At 43.0% G+C, this 22127-nt stretch overlaps 1 pseudogene; it reads left to right on the top strand.

Annotated features, from left to right (window-relative positions):
- Positions 1-3898: 3898 nt before the first annotated feature.
- LOC138777145 (chemokine XC receptor 1-like) lies at positions 3899-17975 on the top strand (annotated as a pseudogene).
- Positions 17976-22127: the final 4152 nt, after the last annotated feature.

Genomic DNA, 22127 nt, shown 5'->3' with positions numbered 1-22127 from the left:
CCTGCTACGCCAGTCCCTGGAGACTCCCTGGGCCCGAGACACCTTCCCTTCCTCAGTGGGTGTTTGGGGACGACCCGGTTATAAAGAAGTTGGCGGATGAGATCGAGCAGGCCCTAATCCTGCTACCCCCGGTGACTAAAGCCACCCTTACCATGGCTACTATGGTGACTTCCACTACCACTACTACCCGATCACCTCCTACTCCTTTTGTTACTGGGGTCCGCAAATCCGTCAAGACTGGCCTAGCGCCGGAAGCCCATCCAGCTGTCCCATATTCAGCCTATGCTCCCTTGTGGGGTCACCCTCACACCCCTTGGGCCGAATCTGATGGGGAGACTGAACGCCTGTTCATACGGAAGCTGGAGAAGCCCCGTGCCGGGGAAGTTCCGCTGGAAAGGCGACGAGGCACGGTCACGAAATTTGACCAGAAACGCAGCTATGGTCTGATAATGGACGCCTCTAATGGACTCCTAGTGCTGGTGAATCGGAGGGCCATCACCCGGGATTATCAGCCTGCCTACAAGAAGAAGCTCACAGCCGGGGAAGTGGTGAAGTACACCCTGGTGGGCTCCAAGAAGGGTCCCTGGGCTGCTGCTGTCACCCGGCTTACTAACCCCGTACAACGGCCGTTTCTCCCTACTCCCTCTGAAGACTGGGAGGAGGATTGGGAAGATTTTCAGCCCCTGGGCTCTATCAGGGTCTCATCACAGCCCTCGGTATCAACTACTCCAGGAAACCTCACCACTGCCGTGGCTAGAGCCGCGACCACCACCACGTCGGTGACCTACCACGTGGCTCCCATTATATCCCCAATCACCACTGTGACCCCGAGTATTGTGGTCACTTCTGCATCCAGTGATGTTCCTGCTCCCGCCCCTTCTCATTATAGGTACCCCTGGGAGAAGAAGGGGAATGGTGCTGGAGACCCTGCTGCCTCCTATTAGGGCTCCTACAGAGAGCTAAGCCCTTAGAGGGTTAAACTGTTTTGCTGTTCAGTATTTCTGTTTTTGTTTGGTGTGAAAAGTTATGTAACGTTCAAGGTTCGTGCCTGGTCCTCCTGACCAAGTTCCCTGTACTAACCAGCCATGAGCTGATGCACACTCACCATAACCAAACTGTTCTCTAGTGCCTGTCTCAGAGCCTTTAGCCATGGACGATAGTCTTTATTGCCTCAAAGAGACTCTCCCTAACAGAGACACTTAACCCATTCCTTCCTAAAGCACTTTTCTGTGAATGTGTGATACCCAAAGTTATTATTGCACTTATTTCTAGTGTTACACTTATTCTGCTATTGTATTTCAGTATTATCAAAGTCTCTTATATTTCCTCCTCTGAGCAGGCAAAAGGATGTTTAAGTAGCCTCAGAGTAGAGTGCCTCTTTTTGTAAGAAACAGTGTATTTTTCTAGTGTCAAAGTTAGATAGCTCCTCCTCTGAGTAAGAGAAGTCAGTTCATATATACCTCAGAGAAAGTCTAGATTATATAGGAGTGTATTTTCTCATCCAGTCTCATATTCTCAGTATTGTCTATATTATCTTTATAGCTGGAAAGATTTAGTTGAGCCAGTTTGTATTCAGATTTCTCTCAGGTTTCCTTAAGATTTACTTGAGCCAGTTCTCATCAAAGACCTCGTTGTATATGTCGTCCTTTGTACCTCCCTTCCTGGTGTCTCTAGTGTTGGTCGCCCTGTTTTGTCTCCACACGTTAGTAACCACACATAGTAATACTCCAACATTTACACTTGTCCATACCCATTGCACCTTGGATGCCTTTTCGTGTGTTTGGCTTATAGAGTGCTTGTGTCATAGTTAATACGGTTGAAAAAAGACACAAGTCCATCAAGTTCAACCAAGGAGGGGATGGATACAGGGAAGGGGGAGGGGTGATAGGTTCTATACATATGCATTTATCTTATTTTGCTCTAAGAACTTGTCTAGGCCGGTTTTGAAGCCCTCTACTGTTTTTGCTGTGACCAGATCCTGTGGTAGACTGTTCCACAGATTCACAGTTCTCATGGTAAAGAAGGCTTGTCGCATGATTGCTTGTGTATATGAGGGATCCCAAAAGTGTATGGTTGCTTTTATTATTTTTCTCTCTCTCTCTTCCAGGTATTCAAGACATTTCACAAACACGCCAAGGGAATACACAGGTCTTCACAGTTCTCCTCCAGTAGGGTAACACTTTATACAGAAAACCTACTGTCTAACTGGCTGGAACATGGAGGGTCACCCGCCAGCAGTTAAGTTGTCCTGGCTTACACGTCAGATGGTTCACGCACTAGCTACCTGGTCGCCAGAGTACGCTAGGCACCCCTAGGTGAAGTCCTGCCACTAGGGTTTCTCATTCTTTCTCCTTTTTCACCTGTGCCTTGGGCGTGGGAGACACACACCTCATCACACTCACTCTCATCATTCATTCCTGTTGTTTGATTGCCCAGTCTATTCATGTTTGCTACCTTCTAGATTCGCTGAGGTCGGCTCAAACTTGCTAGGGAGGTATGCAGTGTCCCAGAATGCAAGGACTACTACTCCTATCGTGCTCACTTCTATCATTTAGTCCATGCTGGTTCTGGTAACTGTGCACACTGCAACTGCTGCTAGTTTTCCCCCGGATATTCCCTGGTTATGTGTATTCTCATGTATATCTTGGTATATATATATACTCCTGTGTATTATTATTATTACCTTGTACAGTGGTATGCCATGCTGTGGATCACGTGCCAGTGCCCTGTAACCATGGTTCCTCCAATGGCCGACTAGCTCTGGCCAGGAGCAACCATGTGACTTCTCACTTCCTGCTGACAAGGGAGTTCAGCCCCTGCTTTCAAGCAAGGAGGTTGTGTTGCTCTGTCCTCTCCCTCAGAAGGGGACAGAAGCGTCTCTGCAGCCTTTTCACCATAAGAAGAGTGACTGATTCTGCTGCTGCGTTCCAGTAAACGGCTGCCTGCCTATACAAGTGTCCGGAGTCATCTTCTCTCTCATCTGGGTGTCGTGCGGATATCTCTCTCATCTCTACAAGTACCCACAGCAAGTATTACTCCCAAGTTCGTCCACCCATCAACGCTAGTTTCTTCTCATACTACTACTCCCAACATCCGGCACATATCTCCGCAGCCTATGCAGCATCACTTCTGCACTAACTGTCTAAGCCTGCTATATACCCGGTTGCAACCGGAGGAACTCGTTACTACAAGTTACTTTAACTTTAATAAAACCGCTGTTACTGAACCCTGGCATTGGTGTCCACTAACTGGTGCCCTGACTAAGTGCAGCGAAGAATCGCATGCCCATCATCACCCGCAGATTCCACAGACCGGCCCTACAGCTGTGCCGCCCTCCGCCTATACCGTGACAAGTATAACCCCTGCAGCTGCCCCGGTCATTGCCCGCTCATAACATCAGCACTGCGGAAGTGGCCCCCAGGGGCCAGGGCATCGCATATGCATGTATGAGTGAGGGTGCATGAATGTGTGTGTGTGAGGGTGCATGTATGTATGAGTGAGGGTGCATGTATGTATGTATGTATGTATGTATGTATGTGAGTGTGATGGAGGGAGGGTGCATGTATGTATGTGTGTGAGTGATAGTACATGTATGTATGTATGTATGTGTGTGAGTGATGGTGCATGTATGTATGTGTGTGAGTGAGGGTGCATGTATGTATGTAATTGTTTTTTTTTGGGCGGGGGCACGATTTGCCTTCTGTGCCTAGGGCTCCAGAACTCCTTGTCCCGGCCCTGGTTGACAGATTCCCAATAAAGGGAATGTGTCATCTCAAAAAGACTTATTGTTTAAATTGGGTTTTACGGTAAACATATTTTTTAAGAATTTCCCATTTTACTATCTATATTATTAAATAATCCTGAAATCTTGCAGTTTTCATTTTCACTACTAGGTCTAAAACTAAGCTGAGATTTCTTGTTTTGCAGATCACAGATCACCTTCTTAACAACGAAGACAGGAGTGCAGTGAAAGGTAACACTAGTATATAGATAACACAGGTACACAATAGCTGTTGCTCACAGTTGTTTGAAAGACAAAACGACTCAACAATCAGCCAACATGAACGATGTCGGCTGACCGTTGCCTTCTATTCCACAGGACGATTATCGGCCATAATGGCTGATTGGCCGAATACAGCCGATAATCGTTCCGTGGAATAGGGCCTTATGTCCACAAGAATTGCTGTAAAGCATGTCGCTAAATGCTGTTAAAAACATCTTAGGCAAGATGCCAGCCCCCATAATAATGTACTACAAATAGAGATGAGTAAATGAGTCAATCATTTGGGTTCATACAAACCCTAACTTTCAGCAAGTTAGCCCATCTGTAATAAAATTAAAAAATGAAAACAGGAAAAAGAAGATGTTCCCGTATCAGTAAAAACAAATCTAGGTGATAAATTCTCTTTAAAAATTACTTCTCTATACTTTGAAGTTTGAAGAAGCAACAGTACAAAAATTCTTGTTTAGTGTTTCCTTAAAAATTTTGATTCCTCAATTTATTGCCTCTTTCATGTTGGTTCTCCTTTCACAGAGCATTTCACATGCAAATGTTTTGAGTCTATTCTATCTATGATTATAAAATCAAAATCCCAATCGTTCCTTAGGTAACTATAAATGTTTGCATCATATGTCATGCAGCCAAAGTTGTGCCTTCACTTTTGTTTTGTTTGCTGTGATTATTTTTTTTAAAAAGGTTTTATTTATTGCTTTTAAGATTTAACAGTAAAAGGCATAAACTAATAGCAACAGAGACAAAACATCCATACTAGTGAGCAAAAGGGTACATTGTTTGCTGTGATTATTAGTATTATCTTCAAATTTAGAGTACTATAAAGTACAGTGGTGCCTTGGATTACGAGTAGAGATGAGCGAGCATGCTCGTCTGAGCTTGGTACTCGTTCGAGTATTAGGGTACTCGATGGTGCTTGTTGCTCGGATAAGCATCTCTTCCTGCCTGTTTGGTGGCTTTTTTTTAGCCAATCATCATGCAGGAGAGTCTTAAGAAGCTCGTAGCATCATGTGGGAACCCTACATGTTGATAGCAGCGATTGGCTGGCCAGATCAGATGACCTGGGCATATAAGAATCAGGTGAGATTAGGGAGAGAGCTGCTGTCTGTCAGGGAGAGTGTTAGGCTTAAATCCGACACGAAGAACCTAACAGTCCTTCTAAGGGCTTAAAAATTTTAAAACATATTTTTTTTGTGCTACTTTTGGCTGCTGGCTTGGACTTGTAGTGCAGCTGTCAGTAATTTGTCCTGTTGCTGACATTCTCTTGGCTGGCTGGGATCTGTAGTTCAGCTATACATATTCTCACTGGCTGTGTCCTGTGCACGTGGTGCCTTAAAAAAAGCACCAGCTGCACACGTGTGCCTTCCCCATCTTGGTCTAGGTCAGCAAAATTGTATTGAGGGCCACCACCCAGCTGTTGCCCATAATTTGGCGTAATGATGCAATTAGCCAGCCCCAGAGGCATCCATGCATGCTGCCCCTGCTGTTTCCTGTCCATTTCCGTATTGTTTCCATAATTTTCTGAGGTTTTCAAGCAACCTTCCCTTTGCAGAGCTTTGGTCCCCTGCAAAAATGCTTGAGTTTCCCATTGACTTCAATGGGGTTCGTTACTCGAAACGAGCACCCGAGAATCGGGAAATATTCGTCTTGAGTATCAAGCACCTGAGCATTTTAGTACTCGCTCATCTCTAATTACGAGCATAATTCGTTCCGGGACCATCCACTCTTCAAGCAAAGCGAATTTTCCCATAGGAAATCCCATAAGAAATCACTAAAATGCAGACAGTTGATTCAGCATCCCAAAAATAATGATTTTTTTAAATTCTGAATAACATGTAGAACAGATGAAACAAACAATGAGAAATAGCTTAATATGTCATATTGTAAGTTACTGTACAGTATAGCAAGCAGCATGTGGAGTATAATGTATATTAAGTGCATAAATCAGAAAAAAACAGCTGCAGTTTGTAGATACAGGATGGAGCGGCAGATTCACATAATGCAGTACTGTAGTACAACAGGCTAGAATAGAAATATGGAGGAGGATAAAAAAGGAAAAAAGAAAAGGTATGTGCACTGACCAGCGCTGTCCCAGCAAAAATTCTCCTTTGGAAAGATTCTCCTTTCAAAGCGATGTAAGGTGAAAAAGGTTTTCCTTTATTGAAAGCACAGCGTTAACATGTTTCAGGAGTAGGTTCTCCCTTCCTCAGAACAAACGTGCACGTTTGTTCTGAGGAAGGGAGAACCTACTCCTGAAACATGTTAACGCTGTGCTTTCAATAAAGGAAAACCTTTTTCACCTTACATCGCTTTGAAAGGAGAATCTTTCCAAAGGAGAATTTTTGCTGGGACAGCGCTGGTCAGTGCACATACCTTTTCTTTTTTCCTTTTTTATCCTCCTCCATTATTTGCGGGCTACCAATTCAGGAGCATCCGCCAACAAGGTATCACCAGCTTGCAGTCCCCCTTTTCTAGTCCCGGAGTGTGGATTATTGCACCATTGTACCCGTTTAGGGTGATATGCATCAAGCCCAAGTGGCTACAAGGTGAGCATTTACCTCGCCTTTACCTTTCTCTGTACCTTGGATAACGCACTAGGCGCCTGTGCCTTTCTTTTTGTTCTTTTTTTCATTATAGAATAGAAATATGTAATTCGAACAAGAAACAGTCACAGCGCCTGCACAGATACGTACTTGTGGGGGAGGATAGTAGGCTGGACTTATGTAGTGGATCGGGGGTCGTGGTGCTGCTCACAATAGCCCAAGTCCATGCTATAACAACCAAAAGAGAAGAAAAAGGAGCGCACTCACCCCGTACAGTAAAACTTCTTTAATCTTTCATCAAAAGTTAAAAGCCATCCATGGAATCATCGGGTGGTAGAACGCCAAACACTGAAAATCACAGAAGACGTGACAGCTGCTTCGCGCCTAGCTGGCGCTTCTATCAGACGTCTGATAGAAGCGCCAGCTAGGCGCGAAGCAGCTGTCACGTCTTCTGTGATTTTCAGTGTTTGGCGTTCTACCACCCGATGATTCCATGGATGGCTTTTAACTTTTGATGAAAGATTAAAGAAGTTTTACTGTACGGGGTGAGTGCGCTCCTTTTTCTTCTCTTTTGGTTGTTATAGGCTAGAATAGAGAAGCAGGGCTGCTGTCAGAGGTCTGTGTAGTCACATGACAGAAATGGGGAAGGGTGTGTGTTCAGCATGGACCAATCAGGAAGTGAGAATAACAGACCTGTGCAGGAGGACAATGACAGAGCCTTTTCTATACAGCAGTGTGAATGGTGAGTGTAAGTGCAGGCACATTATAGCAACAAAGTGAATGGCTAAGTGTGAGTGCAGGCACATTATAGCAGGAATGGAGAGGATGGGAAACACAAGGGCTGACAGAGACTGCAGAGAGCATGAAGGAATGAGCAGGACAGATGTGGACACAGTATAGCAGCAATCTCTGTCCGGGATCTGCTATGATTTGGAAGGTGAGGGAGACTTCCTGGGTCAGAGTACAGGGCTGTAGACCCCGCTATGCAGACCATGCCCCTCCGTCACTCCCCCTTCCACCTAGTACAGGGAGCTCTAAAACCAAAGCAATGCTCTTAAACCAAGTTACAATTTTAAAAACTGTGAGCTCTTGCAAAACGCTCTTAATTGAAGTTACTCTTAAATCAAGGTACCACTGTACTTATTTAAGGGTATATTTTTCTCTTTATGTCCCTTAAATAAACTTATCTCACCTTTAAAAGTACAATGATAATTAACGTGTGATATTAAGACTGTTAGAATTCGTTACCTGTGTGTGAATTCGGCTGGAAGAACCAGCCGACGCCCCATTACTCTGACTTGATTCACACACTTCTATCTGTGCTGCCAGGGAGCCGACACCCGGCTTCATGTTTCTCCTAATTCCTCTCTGGTGCTTGTGGGGTTAAGCCTTCAGGTGTTGCATTGCTCCTGGGTCTTCCTCCATTCAGAGCACAGGGAGGGCTCCCTGGCTACTATTGGTCTGCATCACTGCTGTCAGACTCCTTGCTCCTATCAGGAGCTGGGGCGGAAGTTCTGGCAGCATTTAGTCTGGCCAGTTCCATCAGTAGTTGCCAGTGTATGTTTGGTCTCCAGATACACCAGCGTTAGATTGTGTTACTTGTGACTTGGACTTAGACTTTGCCTCTGCCTTATCCTTTTGTACTGCGATACCTCCTGTGCTCGACCTTGGACTGGACTCTGTTAACCCATTGCTTGCCGATTTGGATTTTTACGTTACCTCCTGTTGCCGTCTCGGACTGCCTGACCTGTTTTGTATATACCTGTCTGTGTGTACTGTCTACCTCCCCAAATCCCTAGTTAGGCTAGGGACTTTCGCCCAGTTGCTGCCCTAGGGTTTAGCCTAGGGGGGCAAGCAGGTAGGGACAGGGGTTGCGGGTCGAGAGAAGGGACTGCCATCTTCCCGGACCCCAGGACTCCCTGACAAAGACATTACAGCACACAGTCAGGGACAGGTATAGACTTCTTATACAAAGAAATATACAGCATGTAATCCATTTACTCAAAACTAATGATTTGTTACAAAGTTGCTTGGGTTATTTTCTAGTTTCCGTTTCTCCTATTACTTTGTCACTGATTCTTCTACTTAGGCGTAATGTGTACTATTGTAGTGATACTTACCGCCGGCAGAGTCATTCTGGTTCTTGTTCCTGTCGGTGTTGCTTCTTTGCTGCTCTTTTTGTAGATCCTGGGTTCTCTGCCATCTGTGGTTCTCTTAGCCTATGCTACTTTCTTTTGCTTACCAAGGATTTAAAGGGGCAGCATGTCTCCTCCTATTTCTGCCTCCACCAATCCTGTTCCACTTGCACCCATTTAAAGTCACTCTGCCTGTTTCTCCTTGCTTAAACATTGTTGGATCCTTGTGTTTCTAGCAAAGGTGTGTTCCCTGTGTGCAGCATCTACCTTTTTGAAACTCCATGCAAGGATTTGGAAATGATTATTAAACATTTTGGGGGACATTTATCAAGACTAGCATAGGAGTACACCAGTCTTAAATAAATCCCACCCTCTGTGTTTTCAGAGGGTGGAACACACCTCTTAGTAAATCCACCTGGTGCCGATGTGGCGAAGCAGTCAAGTTGCTTTTGGCCGGGGTGGCTTTGGCGGTGTTGTGGCTGCTAGGTGGTTGTAGAGTCTCTTGGGCCCTTGTCTATGTAGCCTGGAGTGGCGTTGGTACCCACCCCTAGTCAGACAGGCACTGCTTCCACAGGTTTGGATAACCCAAGTGTAACCTGGTGTGTAGGTGCAAAATGATAGGCAGAGTCTAGTAGGTCAGGGGCAGGCAGCAAGCAGGGATGGTCAGAAAACACAAAGCAGAAGGGTCCGAACAAACACAGAATAGCAGAGTCAGAGGCAGACAGAGACAAGCTCAATAACCAGCAGGGAGTACACAGACTGGGGTTGTTATATAGGAGGCCATGGTTCTGGTTTAAAACATAATTGGACCCAGGGCAGTTTCTAGGTAATTTGTACAGGGCGAATCTTGCTAAAAGCGCCCCCCCCCCCCCCCAAAGTGATATGTGGAGGGGGGGGGCGGGTGTTACTAGGGGGAAGCAGTGTGTGTATCATGGCATACAGCAGTGTTATTCAACCCTTTTCTACGTGGGGCAAAAAAAAGTCATATAGTGACTCACAGGTGACGTCTTCTTTGTTCCCTTTTCCTCCCCTTCTGGCCCGGACCACCATGATGATCTCTTGTGAACCTGCCAGACAAACATTTTTAGGCTCCGCACTTTTACAATTTCCACTTTTTTGTGTCATGTGCAGTAAAGTGAGTAGGTATGTGGGTTGCCCCCTGTATGTAGCATCCCTGCTGTGCCCCATATAGTAATAATGCCACCTGTGCTGTCCCCCATAGTAATAATTCGCCGTGCTGCATCCAAATTAGTAATAATCCCCCTGTGCTGTCCTCATATTAATAATCCGCCCAATGCTGTCCCCATATTAATAATCCCCCCAATGCTGTCCTCATATTAATAATCCCCCCAATGGTTGTCCTCATATTAATAATCCCCCCCAATGCTGTCCTCATATTAATAATCCCCCCCAATGCTGTCCTCATATTAATAATCCCCCCCAATGCTGTTCCCATATTAATAATCCCCCCATGCTGTCCTCATATTAATAATCCCCCCCTGTGCTCTGCCCCCCATAGTAAAAAATCCCCCCATGCTGTCCTCATATAAATAATCTCCCCCTGTGCTCTGCACCCCACCCCCCAAAACACACACACACAAAAAAAAACAACATTATACTCACCTCAATAGATAGAGCGGGTCCCTGTCTGTTCTTCTCCTCCGGCCTGCGAGGAGCAAGCAGGCCGCCCCTGCACACATCTTCTCCCTCCAGCACAGTCAGATGACGTCATATGCTGGAGGGAGACGATGTGTGAGGGGGCGGCAGCAGCCAGCCGGGTAATGAGCGCTCGGCTCGGTCAAGTGCCGTCCGGGGGGCGGAGCTGCGGTCCAGCGGGCGGTCCAGTGGTCTGAGCAGGTGATGGGGAGGTCAGGCCAGGACCCAGAGGAGGGGGCGGCAGCAGCCAGCTGGGTGATGAGCGCTCGGCTCGGCCAAGCGCTGTCCAGGGGGGCGGAGCTGCAGTCCAGCGGGCGGTACAGGGGTCGGAGCAGGTGATGGGGCGGGCTGACGGCCAGGAGTACACGCCGCTAAGTCAGGTCCTGGGGGTGCCACCAGCGCCTCCAACCTCTCGGTGCCCCGTGCGGTCGCCCGGGCCCGCCCGCCCCTAGAAACGGCCATAATTGGACCATCCCCCTGATCTCCAAGCACAGACACCTGACAACAAAACACATCCACTGGCAGGAAGACCTGGCAGTCACAGAAAGAATCAAAACAAAGATTAACCATGACATGGCCAGACAGAACTCAGCAGGTGAAGTCGGGTGTGTCCATTAAATCAAGTGAGTAGACAAAATAAACCAGCGTTCACACTAATGCAAAACAAAACACAGAAACAGAACAAATACAAGAAATCAGCGCCTTCTCGGCCACACAGCATGAGCCGAGGGACGCATCAAGCTCTGCAAAGATACCATCCTGACAGCGGGTTCTGTATCTTGTAGAGAGTATGCCTGGCATGGACAAGGTGATCCTCAGAGGACGTCCTTTCCTCCTGAGGGGTCTGGCACTGCTAGCGGTAGTTACTTACACAAAAAATAGAAAAGCCTTTCAGTCCCTGACAAGGGTCCTGGCTTGAGCGAGGCCCTAGCTTCACTGCAGCAGTAACTACCTCTGTCTGTGTCTCTCTCACTAAACTGACTAGAGAACTTTTCCCACCAGGAACTAACCTCCCTCTTATAGGGACCAACTAAAGTGTCTTGTGATTGGCGGGGCGGTGTGTAGCAAAGAGAAAAGAAAGAGGATAGGTAGAAAAGTGAGGGAACCAAGCCTGCATCTGTGATTGGAGGAAAATAAACATGTAACAACACAGTTAACCCAGTGCTTCCTTCAGCTGTGCACACTGTAAGACATACAGAAAACATTGTAGTGAAACCTAGTAGAGAAAAACACACAATACACCTATCTTTAATCCCACTGTGGGAACCTGAATGAGTTACTTTGCCCAGGTGCATAAAAGACTTAGTGGCACACCTGTGCTGGGACACTACACAGGCATTGCACAACACTCGGGAGCAGGTGTAGATTTGTGCAATGATTTACACCTTGCCATGCCCCAGGAATTTAATACTATCCCTTAACATTTAAAAATGCCATTAATGTAATTTCTGGTTATTTCTATTATTTGCATTAACAGCTTTTAACTTTTATTTGCCTACCTGACCTAATAAAATCCCCCAAAATGTCAATACATGTGGATTAAGTGCAACTTCTCTAAATTAAAGGGATACATACAGAAACTGAGAGACTCTAAAAAGTATTTGAAGAAGTGGGTTATACTGTGGAATTATTAGCTCAACAGGAAGTGCCTTAAGAACAGGAGACTACCTATGCAAACTAGCTATGCTACCTATTAAAGAAAATGTGTATAGTTTAACTTTTTTGCATTTTTACATTAAATGAAAGCAGTGCTGCCATCAGTGGCTGTGTTGGGAACTGCAAGACTGCTCAAGCCCTAGTCCCAGTACAACTACGTACATACCGCTAGCACTGCTGCATGCAGCGTTAGCAATACTTAGCTACTTTTAATGGCTCTTTTAATTTATGTTATTGTTATTAAAATCAACATTAGATTTGGGAATGCCAAGAGGAAAGAACATAAAAAACCTTTTTGGGAGCAGAACCGTTCTTGGCCCGCGAACACACACCTAGTAAGACTTCATACTTACACTTGGTGAGTGGTGAGGCCGTACCGTTCCTCAATGTACAATGCTCAAATCGACCCAAGTCAGGTTTGCTTCCATCTCCTGGTGGGTAGGGCAAATTCTATTGGCTAAAGGCATTAAGCACAAAAAAAGACATAGACATATAAATTTATCTCATAAAATCTCATTGTTGCCTGCATGCCGCAACAGTGGCAATTTCCGTTTTTCTCCCAAAATCAAAAGAAACACATGATGCCGCATGCTCCATTGTGGTAGACATTAGCAAAATTAGATATATTGCGTTCGAATAAAGGAGAACATGTAATGTTCTAAAATGTTCATATATAAAATAGACGTACAATTAAATGCTAATAAATGCTAAGAAAAGGCCACGTTAGTTCTAAAATGGATACATTGCAAAAAAAAAGTAATAAGGCAATAAAAGGCCTTTAAATACTGTCAATAAGGTGACCCTGATCAAGGGAGGAGAAACAAGCCACGTGATTCCTATGAAGTTATTGCTTCACCAACTAGAACAACCATCTGTTGCAGATCAGTTAGTGTAATAGCTCTGAAACAATAGAATAGATCATAAGTAACTATCATTGTTACTTGTAATTGGGTGAACAAATTCAGGTTGTTCACCATAGCAGTAGTTAAAGATCGTTTATTGCTAATCGTCTAAAAATTGCTTCATGGAATAGGACCTTCATCCACAGGAGCAGTGTTCACAGATCTGCCAAATTCTCCTACTTTTGCCCTTCCTCTGATGGTAAAGGTATGAATACCGGACTACCACCATAAAGCACAAATATACATTAATTGCTGATCTGACGCGTATCAGGGCTTTCCACCCTTTCCTCAGGGATATAACATACAAAATAAAACATTACATGTTTTAACTAGAGATGAGTGAACCGGGTTCGGGTTCGAGTACATCTGAACCCGATCGTTTGGCATTTGATTAGCGGTGGCTGATGAACTTGGATAAAGCTCTAAGGTTGTCTGGAAAACATGGATACAGCCAATGACTATATCCATGTTTTCCACATAGCCTTAGGGCTTTATCCAACTTCAGCAGCCACCGCTAATCAAGTGCCGAAAGTTCGGGTTCGGATGGACTCGAGCATGCTCGAGGTTCGCTCATCTCTAGTTTTAACCCTTTAAGGACAGAACCAGATTTCATTTTTGTGCTTTCGTTTTTTCTTCCTCAGGTTTAAAAGGCCACTGCGACTGCATATTTTCCCCTACAGACCCACATGAGCCCTTATTTTTTGCAACACCAATTATACCTTGCAAATACAGACATAATTTTTCTATAAAATATGCTGCAAAACCAGAAAAAAAAATTATATGTGCAGTAAAATTGGAAAAAAAAGTGCAATTCCTTTTATTTCAAGGGGTTTCTTGTTTACGCCGTTCGCCCCATGGTAAAAGTTACATGTTATCTATGTTCCTCATGTCAGTACGATTACAACAATATGTAACTTGCAATTGCTGTATTCCCATGCTGTTTGAGATGTCTTTTTTGGGCCAAAAACCAAAAATGCTAAATTTTGAACTTTGGCGAGTTTTTGCACTTACGCCGATTTCCGTGCGAGATGAGGAATGTGATAATTTAATAGTTCGGGCGATTACGCACGTGTGTTTTTTTATTAATTTATTATTTTTTATTTATAAAATGGGAAAAGGGGGGTGATTTAAACTTTTATCAGGGCAGGGGTTATATAAAAACATTTGTAGACATGTCACTGGAGATGTGTTCGAGGGGGTGTACATCTCACCTAGGCTGATGCATAGTGTGAGATGGTAAGTCCAGGAGGGATCTCTTGCTCAGCAGTGCTATGCTGCTGAGTTATTATTTATTTTTACCGGGCCTGGATTTACATGGAATGGCAGGTAGGTTTTGGTAGTGGGATCTGCCATTCCCTCCCCCTCGATCCAGTATGGGTTTTGGGATCAGGTGAGCTCTGATCCCAATCAGCCTGAGAAGGCAAAATGTGTGCTCAGTGTGCAGGGGAGTGCTCTCAGCCAGGGGTGAACAGCCTGCATACTGGTTCTCCTGGGAGCAAGGAATACTGCCGCCGCTGGGGCCAATTCATACCCTGCGATACCGCTTATTGAAGCATCAGATAGGTAACCTGCCTGTTAGTAAGCGCCCAGACGGGCTAGACCTTTTTGTTTTGTTCTTAAAAGCACAGTGTTGCTGTATTTATGTTTTCTGGACTGTTTATGCTGCAAATAAATGCCAAGCTGTTACTTTACAAAGCCAAGTCTGCTGTGAACTGTGTCCAAACACACCATCCCCCCGGGAAGATCCCTACACACTTTATTTATTTTTTTCACATACAGCAATTAGAAGCCCCCTGGGGGACTTCTATATACACAGCACTGATCTCCTATTGAGATCAATGCTGTGTATATAATAGAGCAATGATCTATTAGATCATTGCTCTATTATACTGGTCTGCTACAGACCAGCTACATGGATTGCCGAGTCGGGATCAGCGTCACTCCAACCCAAAGCCCCAGCAGGCTCAGTACAAGTGATCCTCTCTCCGCGATTGCATCAGGGGGGGGGGCGTAGATACCCCATATAACACCAGGGACAGGGGGCACAGATACTATTCAAAAGCAGCTGTCAGCTTTGACAGCTGCATTCGAATAGTTAATTAGCCGGCCATGGCGATCGGCCGCATCGGCTAATACCCGCGCTCCCTTGCTGCACATAGCAACCGGGGACCGCGGGCTGCAGACAGGCCTTACACGGGAGTCCTATCTGATCACCCTTAATGGTATACCCGTCATGCGTCGTTAAGGGGTTAAAACACAACAACTGCAAATATCCTCCTCTTCATTATTTCACCACCAAAAATTACATCATTATAAAATCTGTGATCAATAAATTACTAAAAAAAAAACTGATATTTTTAATAATAAAATATTTGTAAACCCTCTTTTTATTTATTTACAGTGGTACCTTGGTTTAAGAATAACTTGGATTAAGAGTGCTTTGCAAGAAGAGCTCACAGTTTTTCAAAAATTGTAACTTGGTTTAAGAGCATTGCTTTGGTGTAAGAGCTTCCCGTACTGGGTGGGAGGGGGAGTGGGTGATGGGCAAGGTCTGCAGAGCCTCCTCTACAGCACTGTACTTTGACCCAGGAAATTATCCCTCACCTTCCAAATCATAGCAGATCCACTTCAGGCTTGGACTTCCATCAGGGGACAGGACTGTGGAGGCAATCTCTTCATAGCTGAAACCCCTTTCTCCCTGCACAGAGAGTGCTGTATTTATGTGCCCACATCTGCGCTGCTCATTCCTTCATGCTCCCTGCAGCCTGCGAGCTCTTGTGTTTTCCATCCTCTCCATTTCTGCTATAATGTGCCTGCACTTACACTCAGCCATTCACACTGCTGCTATAATCTGCCTGCACTTACACTCTGCCATTCACACTGCTGTATAGAAAAGTCTCTGTCACTGTCCTCCTGCACAGCTATGTGATTCTCACTTCCTGATTGATCCATGCTGAACACATCCCTTTCCTATTACTGTCATGTGAACACACAGACCTCTGACAGCGGCCCTGCACGTTTCTTTGATACATATCAGTGTTCATACAAATGTGTACACAGTACTGCCTCCTGAATGTTATCTTCCTCTTTCCCCCGTTTTCCTGGGTTACCACCTTCATTGCTGTTGTTTTTTTTCTTTTATGCTCACATAACATCTTGCAAACCCAGTGCATCAGTAACCCCCCCCCCCCCCCCCCACAGTCAGTCTAGAGAACGTTAATAGCACAACGTAATGAAACAGCAGAAATGACTGTTGTCCTGTGATTAGCCAGACAAGTAAGGGAAGTCCCTGAGTGAGTACCACTGGCAAACAAACCAGCTCTGCTCACACCGCAGAAATGGAGAGAATAAAACATAACTGTGTTATGGAGGGAATGCTCAGAGGTTCAATAATAACAGCGAGAGCCCAAAAATCACCTTGTCGCTACTTTGAAACTTAGTTAATCTCGTTAATCTAACAAAACCATGCAGTTTTTAATATTTTCTTTTTTTTATAGTTACAGGTACTGTATACATTTCAGGAAGAGAGGGTGCTTGGTGCAGTATGAAATTGCATCCTTCAGCACCAACATAGCTTGCACCTCTCTTTGTATATGTATGTTCCAGGGTCCTAAGCATCATTTGTACAAATTCATTTGGGTGCACATGCAAAGCCATAATACATGTCTCTGGTCATTACCTGTAAATCACATATTTAAAAAAAAAAAAAAAAAGATGGAACAAAAACCAAATAGTACGTAAACAAAGTTTTAAAAGAGGAAGTTGTTTGACCTATATTGGAATGCTTGAGTTACCATTTTTTAGCTTTCTTTCTACATCTTTGCTACGGTAAGATTGGATTCAGTATGTTGAAATATCCATTATAATGCTGAAAATTGTCGAAAATGTTTTTCTTTTTTTTACTAGGTCACCAAGAAAAAGAATATAATGGAAGAAACTTCTACTCCTGAAGTAACCTCGCCAGAGTATGATACAGAATACGTCACAGCTTGTAACAAACAGGATGTATATGCATTTGTTGCTTTATTCACAACCATTTTAAATTCTTTCTTTTTTATATTTGGAATCATTGGAAATTTACTTGTAATATGGATCCTCGTCATGCATGAACACATGGTGTCTCTTACAAATGTTTTCATATTTAATTTATCAATTTCAGACCTTATTTTAACTGCCTGTCTACCATTTTTTTGTTGTGTATCACAGACAAGGATGGGTTTTTGGATCTGTGGCTTGCAAAGTGTTCAATGTACTTTTTTCTCTGGGATTCTACAGTGGAATAATTTTTTTAACATGCCTCACTTATTATCGTTATGTGGCTGTAGTGGATCCATTATCAGTTCTGAAAACCAAAAGACACTTAAATGGAATGCTTTTAACTGTGCTTTCATGGGCAGTTAGTATTTTGCTTGTATTCCTGTTATGATTTTCCAAGTTCACACAACATCGGCTAAATGTGAATATAGCCAAATATACCCAGTGCTGATAAGTCACTATCAACAAAATATTTCATTTTTTATTGCCTTTTGTGTCATTGTATACTGTTATTTCAGAATTATCAGGACATTGAACAGTTCTCGATCACAAATTAATCATAAACCAGTTAAACTAATTCTTGTTATTGTTGCACTATATTTGGTCAGCTGGGCACCTTACAATATTGTAATATTATTACAGTCATTTCAACATCACAATCTTTTACGAGTTGTGGACTGACAAAAAACCTTGAATATGCAAAATATATTACTGAGAAAATAGCATTTTCTCATTGTTGCCTCAATCCCCATTTTGTATGCATTTATTGGAATCAAATTCAGAAGACATTTAAAGAACATTCTAAAATGTAACCAGCACAGCAAACGTAAACAGCAGAATGGGACTAGAAGTATTTCACAAGATCAATATTATAATGAGGTGGGCTCAGTTTTCTAATGGAAATTATGCTATGCAACCTGAAACAAACTGCATTTTTTTTTACTTTGAGTATTACTTGGAAAGCTGATGCAAAAATACATCATTTGTCCAAAACATTTAACACATAAAATTATATAGTTTTATATTTTATTAGCTGTAATAGATCAATTTATAATATGTGCTTTTAGAGTAAACCTTTAATAGTATTTTTTTGGTTTCTTACCTTTGTTATGTAACTTATTCTCAATCTCTTTAACATTATATATATATATATATTATATATAAACTTTTCTTCTGATTATGTATTTTGTGGCGGTATAACTATATATATATATATATATATATATATATATATATATATTTATAATCCAAGCCTCGACTTGTACCATACAATGTATAGAAGTTAGTTTTTCTGTTTGTATTTTGTTTAAACATTATTTACTAGAATCAAGACAACCATAACATTCAATTTTGAGGCAACTGTGTCAATTTACTAGTCTAATAAAGATTACTTGTGTATAAACATGTAAATATGTTATAGATATACTTAAGGGAAACTTTGATGTATGTAAAATCATTAAAAAAAAACGTATATCAAATTATTGGTCTCATCAATCTAATTAACGCAGACAATACGCATGTAAATATACTTTAGACTTCAGTATAACACACAAAATTTATTTGAAGTAAATTAAATATGACTAAGTCTTGTGGCTAGATAAATACTAGATAAATGTAGTCCCATGTATAAGTATGTTACAGAAAATACATTAGTGTTATGTATTTTATTTCATTTTATTCTATAGAGATTAGGTTATACACATCACTGGTAAAACTTATCTAAGGGTACTAATTATAGGAACAAAGATTGTGTATTCTTTACACATGCTCGGGACTGGGACTGCCATAAACAACATACAAGGCGGTATACAAAACCATATATAAGAAATAATGTGTGGTGTAATAGGTAGTATAATCTACCTTGCGATATTACCTCGTTCTTGCAGCGTTTTTTTCCAAGATGAGCTGTCCTTCTAAGATTAGAGAGACACATACTCACAATAGATGCTTTCCATTGTTTTATTTTTCTTTTTCATATGCAAGGTATATCGCAAACGTAGCTCACAGGCTGAGTAATTTCATGAACACATGCCAAACACCATGGCCTCCCGCCGGACGTTTCGGAGGACGGGACTCCTCCTTCCTCATGCGTGGAGAACGTAAGGGAAAGGAACGTCTTATAGGTTAAAGCACGTCATAAGATTAACCCTCAATGAGACTAAACCTAATACATATACCCTGAATTTATATCAATATTCAAATAATACTAAGACGCATGATCTAACAGGGAAGGAACCACTATTAGTCTATATACAATGATCGCATCACAAAAATGCTCGGAAGCTGCACACTTCATTAAGCCCTTGCGGGCTGAGTGTGCCCAGTTTAGTTATCCAATAGGTCTCTTTACGTAACAAGCGTTTACGGTTCTCATCACTGTCTGTGCACACCTCTATCTGCTCAAGCACCTGCCACCTGAGATCACATACATTGTGTCTCATTTCGGCAAAATGCCGCGCCACAGATGTCTCTCCAAATTCCGTACTCTCTTTCTGTTCTTTACTATTACTAAATTTCCTTATTGCAGCTTTATGTTCATTCAATCTAATTTTACATTTCTGCTTGTCTGTCCGACGTATCCTAACCCACAGGGGCATTTCAGGAGATACACTACGTTCTTATCATTACAAGTGTAGAACCCTTTAATCTTAAATCTGGTACCCTGACTGGGATGATGTATAGAATCCCCTTTAATTATACTATTGCAATGCTGACATTTCATGCATGCAAAAGTCCCTTTTCTACTACTGGCCAAGAATGTTTGTCTACTTTTTTTCTTCTTTTGGATATCACTTCTAACCAACATATTAGCAATAGATGTATTCTTTTTATACGCAAAAACTGGTTTATCTTTGAACAGTTGTCCATATCTGGGATCACTAGCCAGTAATCCCCAATATTTAAGGACACTCTTCCTAATTAGATTAGAGTGTTTGTCATATGTCATACTGAACAAAGGTCTCTTATTACCCTTACTCTCCTTCTTTTTCTTACATCTTACTGTTCTCCTCTCCATACTCTTTACATCCTTTTCTATCTGCTTTACCTCTCGTCTATTGTAACCACGAGCTACAAATTTTTCTGTCATCTTGATGGCATTCTTTTGGTACTCATCATCTGTACTCGAGATCCTTTTGGCCCTGATAAATTGAGATTTAGGAAGGCTTTTGAAAACATGCGGAGCATGTTGGCTCTTCCGGTGTAGCATGTTATTCCTGTCCATGGGCTTCGAGTACAGAGTGGTACCAAAAATATCGTTTTCCTTTTTAACCTGTACATCCAAAAAATTAATTTTTTCAACATCGTAATCCAAAGTGAATTTGATAGAAGGATGACATGAATTTAAACGTGAAACAAACTCAAGTAAATCACTCTCGCTGCCAGTCCATAGCAGGCACACGTCGTCCACATAGCGAAGCCACGTGGACGACGTGGGCATGCCACAAGCAGCAATAAACCTTTCCTCAAAATTATGCATAAATATGTTGGCCAGGCTAGGTGCTACTGATGAGCCCATAGAAACGCCATACAGCTGTAAAAGAAATCAGAATCAAACCTGAAATAATTCTTGGTCAGAACCAGATTAAGAAGGCCCATGAGAAAATTAATCATTTCATTGGTTAACCTACAGTTCTTGCTTAGCTGTTCTCTGACACAGAACATTCCCTCATCTTGCGGAATATTAGTATAAAGACTCTGGACATCCAGAGTACAAAGAAATGTGATATCATGACAACTCACGGTCTCAAGGACATCCAGAAAATGTCCCGTGTCAGTCAAGCAGCGATCAAGTTTCTTAACTATATCCTGCAAACATGAGTCTACATAGATCGACAAGGACTGCAGCAGCGAACCTGAGCCAGACACGATGGGTCGGCCAGGTGGGCTGCTGCAGTCCTTGTGTATCTTAGGAAGCAAATAAAGGACAGGGACCCGAGGATGATCCACATACAACATTTTAGCTGTTTTTTCTGAAATAATGCCACCCAAGACAGCATCATTAACATACATATCCACAGCGGTAGTCCTTGTTATAATTGGTAAGGTGTATGTAGAATTTTGTTTTCCTCCGGATGGTGCAAACCGAATACCTCAATCCTTGAGCTAAGGCTTATATACTGGGGTATGTGAGCGCTTGGGGGAGGGTAGGGGCGGGGGTGGGGGGGGGGTTGGTCGGGGGGGGGGACGGGGTTGGGTGGGGGGGTGGAGGGGGGGTGGAGGGTGGAGGGTGGGAGAGGGGGGAGGGTGGGAGAGGGGAGGGTGCAATGGCGAAGTTTTGTTTATTTACATTTTTTCCTTTTCTTTGTTGTCTCTTTTTGTTTGAATATGGATGGGTTACATATATTGAAGAAACCAAGGGTGAGGGGAGGGTGCAATAGCGAAGTCTTGTTTTTTCCTTCTCTTTGTTGTTTCTCTCTGCTTGAATATGGATGGGTTATACATATTGAAGAAACCAGGGTAGATGGTTAATTTAGTAGTATGGAATGTTAGGGGTATTAATGATAGGTTGAAGAGATTTGCTGTGTCTAGAGAAATCTCCAGGTTTTTGCCAGCAATAGTGTGCTTGTTGGAGACGCATCTGGATCTAGAGCGTGTTAATATATTAGCACACAAGTGGGTGGTGTACCAGTATCACTCAACCTATTCTGTGTATTCAAGGGGGGTTAGTGTGCTGGTGCATCAGAGTATCAGCTTCAAACCGAAGGAGGTCAGAATAGATCCAGGGGGTCGTTATATTTTTATCTATGCGGAGCTTGAGGGATGTAATATAGTTCTCGCCTTTGTGTATATACCCCCACCGTTTACTACGGACGTATTGACTCAATGTTTCCAATTTGCTGCGAAATATGATAGAAGTATGTTAATAATAATGGGAGACTTAAATGCAGTAATGGATGAGGGCAGAGATAGGAAGAGAGATACAGTAAAGATAGCTGGAACTGGTAGTTCCCCTTTGAGTAAAATAGTGCAGGAGTATGGATGGATTGATGTGTGGCGCTATTTGAATCCCCAGGGTCAGGAGTTTACATGCTACAGCGCTACGCATAAAGTCCTCTCGAGGATTGATCTGGTTCTCGCAAATGAGGTGGCACTCCCTAGAATTAAAAAAGTGGTGCATGAGGCTCGTAGTATCTCAGACCACGTTCCGGTGAGGGTAGAATTGGAACTGGATAGTAATAGTGGGAGA

The sequence above is a fragment of the Dendropsophus ebraccatus genome, unplaced genomic scaffold (assembly GCF_027789765.1).
Source record: "Dendropsophus ebraccatus isolate aDenEbr1 unplaced genomic scaffold, aDenEbr1.pat pat_scaffold_523_ctg1, whole genome shotgun sequence".
NCBI lineage: Eukaryota > Metazoa > Chordata > Amphibia > Anura > Hylidae > Dendropsophus > Dendropsophus ebraccatus.
Note: the sequence above shows the minus strand (reverse complement) of the source record. Positions and strands in the feature narration are given on the sequence as shown.